Source organism: Oryzias latipes, chromosome 9, assembly GCF_002234675.1.
Source record: "Oryzias latipes chromosome 9, ASM223467v1".
Lineage (NCBI taxonomy): Eukaryota > Metazoa > Chordata > Actinopteri > Beloniformes > Adrianichthyidae > Oryzias > Oryzias latipes.
Genome location: NC_019867.2, coordinates 2,790,460 through 2,801,690, shown reverse-complemented (window position 1 = coordinate 2,801,690; position 11,231 = coordinate 2,790,460).

Sequence of the window (11,231 nt, the reverse complement as noted above, 5' to 3'; positions counted from 1 at the left end):
AGGCTCAAGCCATTAATTTCCCTGGAGAAAGAGTGCTCTCTGCTTGGAGGGCCAGAGTGACCTTTCACTGACAAGACTGGAGCAGCGCAGACGGGCAGTGGACAAATGAGATATTAAAATACACCAGCAAGAAAGGATGGAGGTGAATACAGACAACTGGGGATGGATAATCACTTTAAGCAAGATTTGAACTCCTGTATTTCAAGGAAAAATAATGAAATGATCTGATCTATTTAGCCAGGGTTTTTATGTCGTGACGATATAACCAAAAGAAAAAAAGAAGGCTTCTTTTATCTGTTTTTAAACTTAAAAATCATTTGAATTTGTACATGATTCAATGAACATCTATACAGAGATTGTTGTGGACTTTAGGAGAGGTGGCAAGGTGGAGCAGTGGTTAGCGCTCTTGCAAGAAGGCCCCTGGTTCAAGTCCCGGCTGGGGGACTTGAAGCAGAACAACAATGGGGGACCTTTCTGTGTGGAGTTTGCATGTTCTCCCCGTGCATGCGTGGGTTCTCTCCGGGGACTCCTGCTTCCTCCCACTGTCCAAAAACATGCTTCATAGGTTAATTGGTCGCCCCAATTGTCCATAGGTGTGAATGTGATTGTGCATGGGTGTGTGATATGTGTGACCCTGCGACAGACTGGCGACCTGACCAGGGTGTCCCCTGCCTTTGCCCATAAGTGGCTGGGATAGGCTCCGGCAGCCCTGTGACCCCGAAAGTGATAAAACGGAAGAAGATGAATGATTGACTTTAGGAGAGGGCACACCCAGCATGCTCTTCGAACCATCAACGCAGCCGTAGTTAAGAGGGTGAACAAGTTCCTGGGTGTGCACATCTCTGAAGACCTGGAGTCCTGGCACCATAGAAAGCCTTTTGACCCGATCACCGTGTTGTACAGAACCCGCACCATGTCCTGCTGCAGGTCCCTGCAAGAAGATTATTGGTGGCTATTTCCCCACCCACAAGTCATGAACAACATCTGCCTCACCCGAAGAGCCATCGGGAATGCTCTCCCACTAGTTTATAGTCCCTCACACCCCCAACAAAATAGTGACCAACTGGAGCTTGATCCAGATTCCAGCTCAGACGAGGAAAAACAAAGGCTTTCATGGATCTATTGTCGATGCATCAGAGTGGAGAGGAGCTGGTAAGGCAAGGCAAGGCAAGTTTATTTGTATAGCACAATTCGTACACAAAGTAATTCAAGGTGCTTCACAAAACAGAAAAATGCATTAAAATCACAATACATCATAGAAATAATCAACGTAAAATTTACTTTAAAAGAAAAAAAAAATATATATTGAAAATTGATTTAAAAATAAAGGAAGGAAGGGAAAGAAAAGTGTAGGAAGGACCTTTCAGTCATATACACGGCTAAACAGAAATGTTTTAAGTCTAGATTTGAACATGAACACAGAAGAGGCCTGTCTTACGACTTCAGGGAGGCTGTTCCAGATTTTAGCTGCAGAATATTGAAACGCTGATTCCCCTTGTTTAGTTCTGACTCTGGGCATCAACAGGAGGCCCAGAGTCACAACAAGCTACAAGGTAGCTTGTAGCCCACTCAGGGTATTTATTATATCACAAATATAAACTTTTTCAAATGACATTTTTTGTCTTCTCCCGATTCAAGTTGATTTGATAAAAAAAACAAAAACAAACAAACAAACAACTAAGAAACGCAATTTTGAGCCTAATTGTCTTTATGTCCTTCACGATAACAAAAATACCACAAAACATGTTAAAAACACAATTTTCATCGTTGTGGGTCTTTAAACCTTAACCTAATCTATGCATGAGGGACACTAATTACCTCAAAAACTAGCAACAATTATAATAATTGAAAAGCGACTGATCCTTACTGAAAACCCCCCACAAAATCTATTCATTAAGGAAAGATTTCATGTAAGTCTTAAATTCCCAGAAATCCAGCTTGAATCTGAATAAACTGGGTTTTGTGGTATTGATGCTGATTTTTATGATGTACATTATGAACATGCTGTATATTAAAGGTTTTCCGCCCTCCATGTTTCCCCTCAATTGTCCCTCCGAGTTGAACTTTGGGACCTTAAACCATAAAAGCTTCTTTGAGTCTTTGGTGGAGCAACAGCATTAACCTTGGCTGCATCCAGAAGTCAATTATAATGCTTTTAAGGAATCATAAAACAGACCAAACACAACTAAACATACTTTCTAAGTGCACATTAGAGGATTTTTCATTACCAGGAAGAAAGTTTGATGCCAACCTGCAGTTCTGTACTAATTATAAGTATGAAGATGGGAGGATCATCGAAGTAACGCCTTAATATACATCTCACACCCCCACAGAGAGGAAATCAACACGAACCCCTGCAGTGACTAATGACTAACACCTACCTGCTTGGTCTGAAGTACAGAGTAGCCACTTTGATTCTAGAGATGTTGACTGAATGTTGTTTTCTTTGCATAATGAAAATAGATTAAAGTAATGGACACCAAAATATGAGAGGCTATGGGGAAAAAAACAAGATTTGTGAGTAATACACAATTGAATGAATGAAAACCCACATTTGTATCACTCTGGGATGACCATTTGAGAACAATCCCCTCTGAAGTTGTTATTAATGTATTGACTTGACGTTTGAGGCTGAGCCGCACGCATTGACTAGCAACAAATTCAGTGATCAATGTCTCATTCAAGGACACAGAGCAGGGACTGCATTCAGCTGGACACATCATTAACAGAAGCAGCTCAGCTTGCTGTGAATGAAGCAGTTTCAGCCAGCACTGCCACTGGCAGGGCCCCCAAACACCACAGTCCTTCAGCAGTTTCAACAATGATTGTAACCAGCCTCCAGGTGGGAACATGCTAACTCTTACCTGATAGACAACAAGACAGGGCAGGCTTCATCCTCATGAAAAAGGACACTATAAAACACTCGAGTATTGAGTGTGAAAAAAAAAGTTTCTATTGAAAAAAATGACATTTTTTTCCCCAAACATTACACAAACCGTTAAAAACATGAAAAAAGTGTTTTAAAGTCATAGCAAAAACTATTTTACATCTTATTCCATCTGACGTTCCAGATATTTCCCCAATATTTTGTGGGAGAGTACAATAAGATATGCACAGCAATAAAAAAATTGGTGGTTTATTTCATCTCTGAAATTTGTTTTTGATGTGAATTTGTTTAATTCCAATAACCTCAGTATTTTCGTCTTTCAATGGGACCAACAGGCTGTATTGTGTCAGGTTTTCACAGAAGTTACTTGTCGTATTCCGCTTGTTTTCCGATAAATAAGCAGACACTCACAGGCAAACATGCACAGTGTCATATTGTGGGTTCAGGAGAGCCTTTAATGCTGTCTGGTATTGACCAGCAGCTGCCTTGCGTACGGTCGATACATCAGCTAGAGTGGTCAGGGGAGACAGGACTGGCTTTCTCATCTCTACATCCTTCGGCTTCTTGTTTCCACTTTTCGGTCACATTCAGTTTGGCTTTCATAAATGTATTTGGAGAAGAGAGGCTAGAGATGAACAGCTTGATCGCAGCAGATTACCAGTCTCAGTTCTAGAACCAAGAGGTTCAGGTTGGCAGAGACTTCAGCGTGGCTGTCACAAGGACAATTGGCATTTACTTTGTTCTTGTTCAATTCAAATCGATTTTATTTGTAGAACCCGAATTCACAACAACAGTCGTCTCAATGGGCTTCGTACCGGTAATTGTAAAGTAGACATACAATCAAAAGGATCATAAACGCATAGAATTAAATAGGAGAATACTAAACTTTAGCTAAACAGACTAAACTAAACTGGGCACCTTAGACCCTCCTTTGCAGTAAAGAAAAACTTGTTTGGTTCATTTACAGCAGGCGGCTGCCGCTTCGACGGTAAACCTGAGTCCGTTTTTTTAATTACACATCTTGATTGCAACTGTACTCTCCACATTGTTTGTGCATTTATACACTTTACTGAAATAACAAAACTGTTTGCAGCTGAAGTGAAATGGCTGGTTTTCTTGTCAGAGTATATTTCAAGCTAAGTGTTTTCCTGCTCCAGCTGGATTTGCCTCTGTGTCGTTCAGAGGGGCACATTAGATCATGACATCACAGACACATCTCGACAAATTGGGCGAAGCGACTTCCATCTAATGATGTTTAGCACTTTATGTGTTGGGATTTAATTGCATTTCCTTTGCTCAGTGTGAAACTAAATGTTTATCCTTGATCCAGAGCGTTTGCGTTTAGCGGTCTTCTCTTTGCATCATGACTAGAAACTTATCTACAAAGGACCTCAATTACATCCTGACAAGCAGGCGGGCTCTGTCTCAAACTGTCCACACTAATGTTTTTCTCCTTTGAGCCAATTAGGGACTTGATGAAAACACTCCTTTTATTATTCATCATAAAGCATCTCAGCCTTGTCAAGTAGGACTCCTGTCCGCCTGCTTTAACCGCTTTTGAAAACAAAACCACTGTAAATGTAAAACTTGTCAGAAACAGTTGCCACACGTTCAGTTGGTCTGTTTTTTTTTGTTTTTTCCGTGGAGCCTGCTGAAGATTGTGGACACATCCTGTAAAGCTGGTGCAGATTAAACTCCAGCGATTTTCCTCATTTCCTCCCACATCCTCTCTGCATTCAGTTATTGTCATACGGAAGGATACCAAACAAGCATTGTTGCCTTTTCCAAGAGTGACTGAATGTGTTAATTGGCTTGTCTTTATGAGTAAAGAAAGCTCCTGCTGACCTTTTGCAGAACAAGCCAGTAGCTGAAGGCTGGATGCCTGCAGAGAGACTAAATGAAAGTTGAGCCAAGGGATTGTGTGCAGTTTGGTGGCTAAGATCTCATTTGCCAGCTGGATGAAGTCAGCACAGCATGCTTAGGATAGCAAACATCAGAAAACAAATGATAAATGAGTTGGACTTTACCAATGAGATGCAAAAGAAGAAAAGAAAAGACAAAACACAGACAAGCATAGAAAATGTAATTTCAGATTTCATCACATTGTTCAAACTGCAAGAAGGATTTTCTTTTGTGTTTTTAACATTATTTCGTCTATTTACCCATTTGTCCTTTAAAATGCTTTATCGGGATGGCATTTTTTCAATGAGTTTATGCTGATGACATGTTGCTTTCTTTATTATTGATATTTGAAGAATATTTGATCCTAAAAACATTCAGCTTAATGACCTAGGATGCATAGTTTGTCAGGATGGGTGGGTGGACACTAGCGCACGATGCCAGAAAGTAAGGGTAACAAGAATTTAATCGTAAACGACTTGAACTAGAAGCAAGTAAACCAATACGATCTGGTGACAAGTACCGGAACAACACAGATTAATATAAACAACAGTGAATGGGAAACAGGTGCGAACAATCAATGAACGTAAAGACAACAAGTGTAATAAGGAACCAGTAACCGGAAGTGTCAAAATAAAACCGGAAGTGAACAGAAACAAAACAAAAGCCGCCCTGGCACCGCGGTACCTAACATAGTTCGCATTTTACCATGGTCTAGGTGAATACTCGATCCTGATTGGTTCCAGGCTGTCCATTAACAAGACACCTCAAAAAGAATAACTGGTCACTAAGCCTAAATGATCTATGTTATTACACTTGCCTAAATGCCAGTAGGTAGAAAAGTAGAAAAAGATCTCTGTCCTTCAAATGGCTCTGTGATGGACATGCCAGGATCTTTATCAAATTAGATCATTAGCAGTAAACGAGCGATAAGAGGTGAGCTTTTCCTCTGATGTGATGCTTTTGATCACGTAACATGACATGACTTCACTGGTTAGTCTTCAGGCAGCAGCTGCAGCAGAGCGAGGTCGGTGCAGGCTCTGTAGCCATGACCACGACAATGCATCGCACTGTGGATCAAATAGTCCACTTGTGGAAAAGGATTTAAATGAAAAAAATAACAAGAATAAAGGACTGATAATTGATTTAATATTCATTTCTTTTGTAAGTGACCATGGTTACCATGATAATGCCCTTCAAGGTGTCCGTTATCAGAAACCAATGGAATTTGCGGAAGAAACCGTTCAATTTTTTATGATGGATACCTTTGCTGGGATAATTCCTTTTTGAATGATTTGCTGTTATTTTAATAATGCCTTTTTTTCATGTTCATTTTTATAAACATACAGGTTTCATATCATTTTTTTTGGAAAAATCATCTTTTTGGGTACTAAAGCTCAAATCATATTATATAACTATGAAGAGTTATAATCTTTATTTATCTGTCTGTTCTCAACAAATCAGCTGAGTTGGACTTGGTTCTTGAATGATTGGGTCCAAAACTCAAATGAACTATATATATAAAAACGCCCCTCTCACCCTCCGCGGGTGGTTTTTCCTCCAAGCTCGGGTCCTCTACCAGAGGCCTGGGAGCTTGAGGGTCCTGCAGTATCTTAGCTGTTCCTAGCACTGTGCTTTTCTGGACTGAGAGGTCTGAGGTCTTTCCAGGTATCTGTTGTAGCCACTCCTCCAGCTTGGGGGTTACTGCCCCGAGTGCTCCAATTACCACAGGCACCACTGTCACCTTTACTTTCCAGGCTTTCTCCAGTTCTTCTCTGACTCCCTGGTATTTCTCCAATTTCTCATGTTCCTTCTTCCTGATGTTCCCATCGCTTGGCACTGCCACATCCACCACAACGGCTTTCCTCTGTTCTTTATCCACCACTACAGTGTCTGGTTGGTTTGCCATTACCATCCTATCAGTCTGGATCTGGAAGTCCCACAGGATCTTTGCCCTCTCATTCTCTACCACCTTCTGAGGTGTTTCCCATTTTGACCTTGGGGTTTCCAGTTCATATTCTGCACACATGTTCCTGTATATTATTCCAGCCACTTGATTGTGGCGCTCCATGTATGCTTTACCTGCCAGCATCTTACATCCTGCATTTGTGTGCTGGATTGTTTCAGGCGCCTCTTTGCACAGCCTACACCTTGGGTCTTGTCTGGTGTGGTAGATCTGAGCCTCTATTGCTCTGGTGCTCAGGGCTTGTTCCTGGGCTGCCAGGATGAGCGCTTCGGTGCTGTCCTGTAGGCCAGCCCTTTCTAGCCATTGGTAGGACTTCTTGATATCAGCCACTTCAGTTATGGTTCTGTGGTACATCCCATGCAGGGGTTTGTCCTCCCATGAGGATCTGTCCTCCAGCACTGTATCCTCTGCTCTCCATTGCCTGAGACATTCACTGAGCACACTGTCAGTTGGGGCCTTGAGCTTGATGTACTCATGGATCTTGGATGTTTCATCCTGGATAGTGGCTTCTACACTCACTAGTCCTCGGCCTCCTTCCTTGCGGCTAGCATACAGTCTCAGGGTGCTGGATTTGGGATGGAACCCTCCATGCATGGTGAGGAGCTTTCGTGTTTTAACATCCGTGGTCTGTATCTCTTCCTTTGGCCATCTTATTATTCCTGCAGGGTATCTGATAACAGGCAGTGCGTAGCTGTTTATTGCCCGGGTCTTATTTTTGCCATTGAGCTGGCTTCTCAGGACTTGCCTTACTCGTTGGAGGTATTTAGCTGTTGCAGCTTTCCTTGTTGCCTGCTCCAGGTTGCCATTTGCCTGTGGGATTCCAAGGTACTTGTAACTGTCCTCAATGTCTGCTATTGTTCCTTCTGGTAGTGAGACCCCTCCTGTGTGGACTACCTTGCCTCTCTTTGTCACCATCCGGCTGCATTTCTCGACCCGAATGACATCCCAATGTCAGTACTGTAGATCCTGTTGGTGTGGATCAGGGAGTCAATGTCACGCTCGCTCTTAGCATATAGCTTGATGTCATCCATGTAGAGGAGGTGACTGATGTTGGCCCCATTTCTGGGGCCAACATCATATATATATATATATATATATATATATATATATATATATATATATATATATATATATATGGATAATGTCCTTATCAAGCGCATACATTTTTCTGCTCTTCCTTTAGCTGAAAAATGCTGCTGTTACAATGTTAAAAGTGTATTTTTGCTGCATTCGAATGGTGGTCTCAGGATTTGAGTTTCTTTTAAAGTTCAAAATGTCCAGGACAGAACTTCTCGCTCTTGCTATCCCAAAGTTAAAGAGAGCCAATTTTGTGTGTGCTTGGTAGAGGAATAATTTTATATCCTAAGATCTATTTGATTTATTTCACTTTTTTACATTTACATTTTTTCATGATTAACTTCTACTCTGTTTCCTTTCTTGTTGACTTTAGATTGCTTCTACTGAAAAGTCCAATAACGTGTGACTTTGCCGTTAAAGGAGCATCAGATGAAGGCATTCATATCAGAGAGATGTGCTTTGTGATTTCGCTCACAAATCTCATGTGAGATGTAGAGGATTTCATCCAAAGATTGGAAGGAAACCATAATGCACATTGGCAGCCACATGCATCTGTGTGCAGACGGGTCTTCCCGTTTGTGAAAACATCCGTTCCTCATTCAGCGACACAGGATCCTCTTTAAAGAAACAAACTAAAAGATATTGAATTCAATACCATCTCATTTGTTGGATATCTATAATCGACTAATCCCTAAATCTATCAATTTCACGCACAAAGCCGGAGGCAGAGCAGGTACATGCTGTTACGCGCAGAACTACGAAGTCTCATATTTCACAAGACCATTCCCGACTGCTTTGGAGCCTTTTGTATTCGTGTAAATTCCTAGAAATTTAATGGGGTGCTTCATCTCACATTTAGCTCTACCAATGTACCTGTCAAATGAAGGAGATTCACAAAGGATGTTAAAGAAGAAAGAGGGACCGGTACATTCATGTGTCGTGGTACGGGGCTTTTATTTCTATGTGCAGTAGAGATTTTCTAAAGACAATTCCTAAATGCTTCGTCTAAATTAAAAACACAGCCTCCTTTTTTTGTGTTTAATCGCCGCGGATCAGAGGTCATTATTTTAGGGGTTAGGGGGTTTTCAGCTCCGGAGTCTTGATGCCGTCTTATCGTCTTCTGTGAGCTTAAGGAGAGAAGATTAATGTTGTGTTCAAGACTGATTATATGCTTTCAGAAGCGACCAATATTTCACATAACACTGTAATAATCTGCTAGATTTACCAGCAGGTCCTGTTTATTTTCAAAAGTGGACATGTTTGCAGATTTATATCATCTGAATCCATTGGCTTTGATGCATTGATGCTGCGTTTTACAGAGTATTTTCTGATCCGTGCTGTGTATGATCATACAATCCCACCGCACAAATTCATTAGCAATTCAAAATGTTGCTGATGAACGTTTATCCACACCTGGTTGGTGTGTGGAGTTACATACACTCAGAGAAAAGGGATGATTTTTCGATGAGAACTGTGTGGATTACAACAAACCTGCTGTGCTGTGAAAAAACTCCTTATCATCACACTCATTGTCATGCGCTTCCCAAGACTCTAATACAAAGATAGATCAGGAAAAAATGAACTAAGCTTATAATCCAATCAGATTCAGAACCACAATGAGATTGTCTGAGTGTAAAAAAGCAAAGCCTGAACTGGTAGATTCCACCCCCAAAGTAGTGTTTCAGCCGTCTCCTCTTCAAAACAGGACCTCTGCAGTCAGATTTACTCGGCCCTTATTTCACCGAATCCTCTAATGTTGTAATTGACTTGTTTTTAATTTTAAAGCAAGAAAGAAAAAAAGTGGAATCAAGTGAGGGGGCAGGTGTGAGAGATTTCACGGACCAAAGCGAGACAAATTACCAAACTCCATTTAGAGAGGTGTGTAATCGACTTTATCTGCCATGAAGAAGATATTAGACCCCAAAATAATCTGGGATGAGTAGGATTTAAGAAATCGGAACCTGAGGAGAACTGCCTGGGCTCACTCTGCAGATTTTTAATCCAACGCGTAGAATGAGACAGTCAAAGGGAGCGAGAGAGCGAGGGCAAAATGGCATCTTTGTTCAGGGCAAATCAGGACAATTTGATGTTGTGTCCAACTGTTCCACAGTGCTTGGTCTTGTTTCTGCATGCGAGGAGCAGAATGCGTAAGGCAGATTAAAGACCCACTCTGATGAAAAGGATGTTTTTGGTGTTTTCATGATGAGAGTTTGAATAAGAGAAAAGTGGGAAAATCGTCATGACTGTTTGAGAAAAGTGGATAAAAATTGTAGTGAGGAGTTTGACAGCATTAAAGCATCAATTTTAAGTGTAAAAAATAAAAGAAGTAAAGTTTACCACTTTGCTGAATTCATCTTATGTTCCAAGAAAATAACACGTAAATAATTCTCCCGATAAACGAGGACATGCTGTATATATAAATCTTACTAGGCTGTGTTAGAACTACACGGCCGGAGGTTGTCTTAGATTCACTTGCGTTCTTTTGTCTTTCTGCTCTCTCAACAGTAATTTTTGCTGTCTTTGTCTTTCTCTTGTTGGTCTTCCAGTTTTTGATTCGTCGGCTGTCTTGTCCAGTTCTTTTTTCTCTTAACTTGTCCTGTTCCTCCGACGAGCAAACAGAAACTGAGGGCCTCCTGCGTTGGTGATGTGATCTTTAGATGCAGAAGGTGTACATTTGTGCAAACTCCCTTCGTATTTGAAGACTTTTTCCTGTTGGAAGAAGGCTGTATCTCTCTGTACAGTGTCCTAAACACAAGAATATACTAAAAACTATGGGACCCTGTCATAATCTGTCTCAAAATATGTTAGAGGAACTGATTTTTGAATGAAGTAGATTTGAAATATGTTATATTTTTGTGCTGCAGAGCATTTTAAAATGTTAAATTTATTTCATTATATTTAACTAACTGAACTTCACTTAATTTTATAAAATTTCTCAGCAAAATGTTTCACGTTAATTATATCACTCGTGTCTTTTTGTACATCCTGTAATTAAAATAAATAAATAATAAATAAATAAAGAAAGCACTTGTAGTTACTTGGTACATCATTGCTACACATCCCTGTCAATCCCATATTTGATGAGCAAACAAGTTCTTGTGCATTTTCCAAACAAGAGTTCTGAAAATGGACCACCTGAGATTTTTCAAATAGTTTCAAAACAGCAGACGGATGCTTTTGTCACTCTCCTCAGAAAGACAAACAAGCTGAAAGGGTCTTGAATCAAACATTGAGCAATAAAAATAAGCCATTCATGCACAAATAGGAGTATAGAATTGGAGAAAATGTCAAGCCGCAACAATTTCCACTCCAGATGAAAGAGTCTGATGGCTGTGTGCCTGGCCCCAGGCTGCAACAGCATAGCAGTTTGATCAGCTAATGCAAATCACGCTTATACGGAGG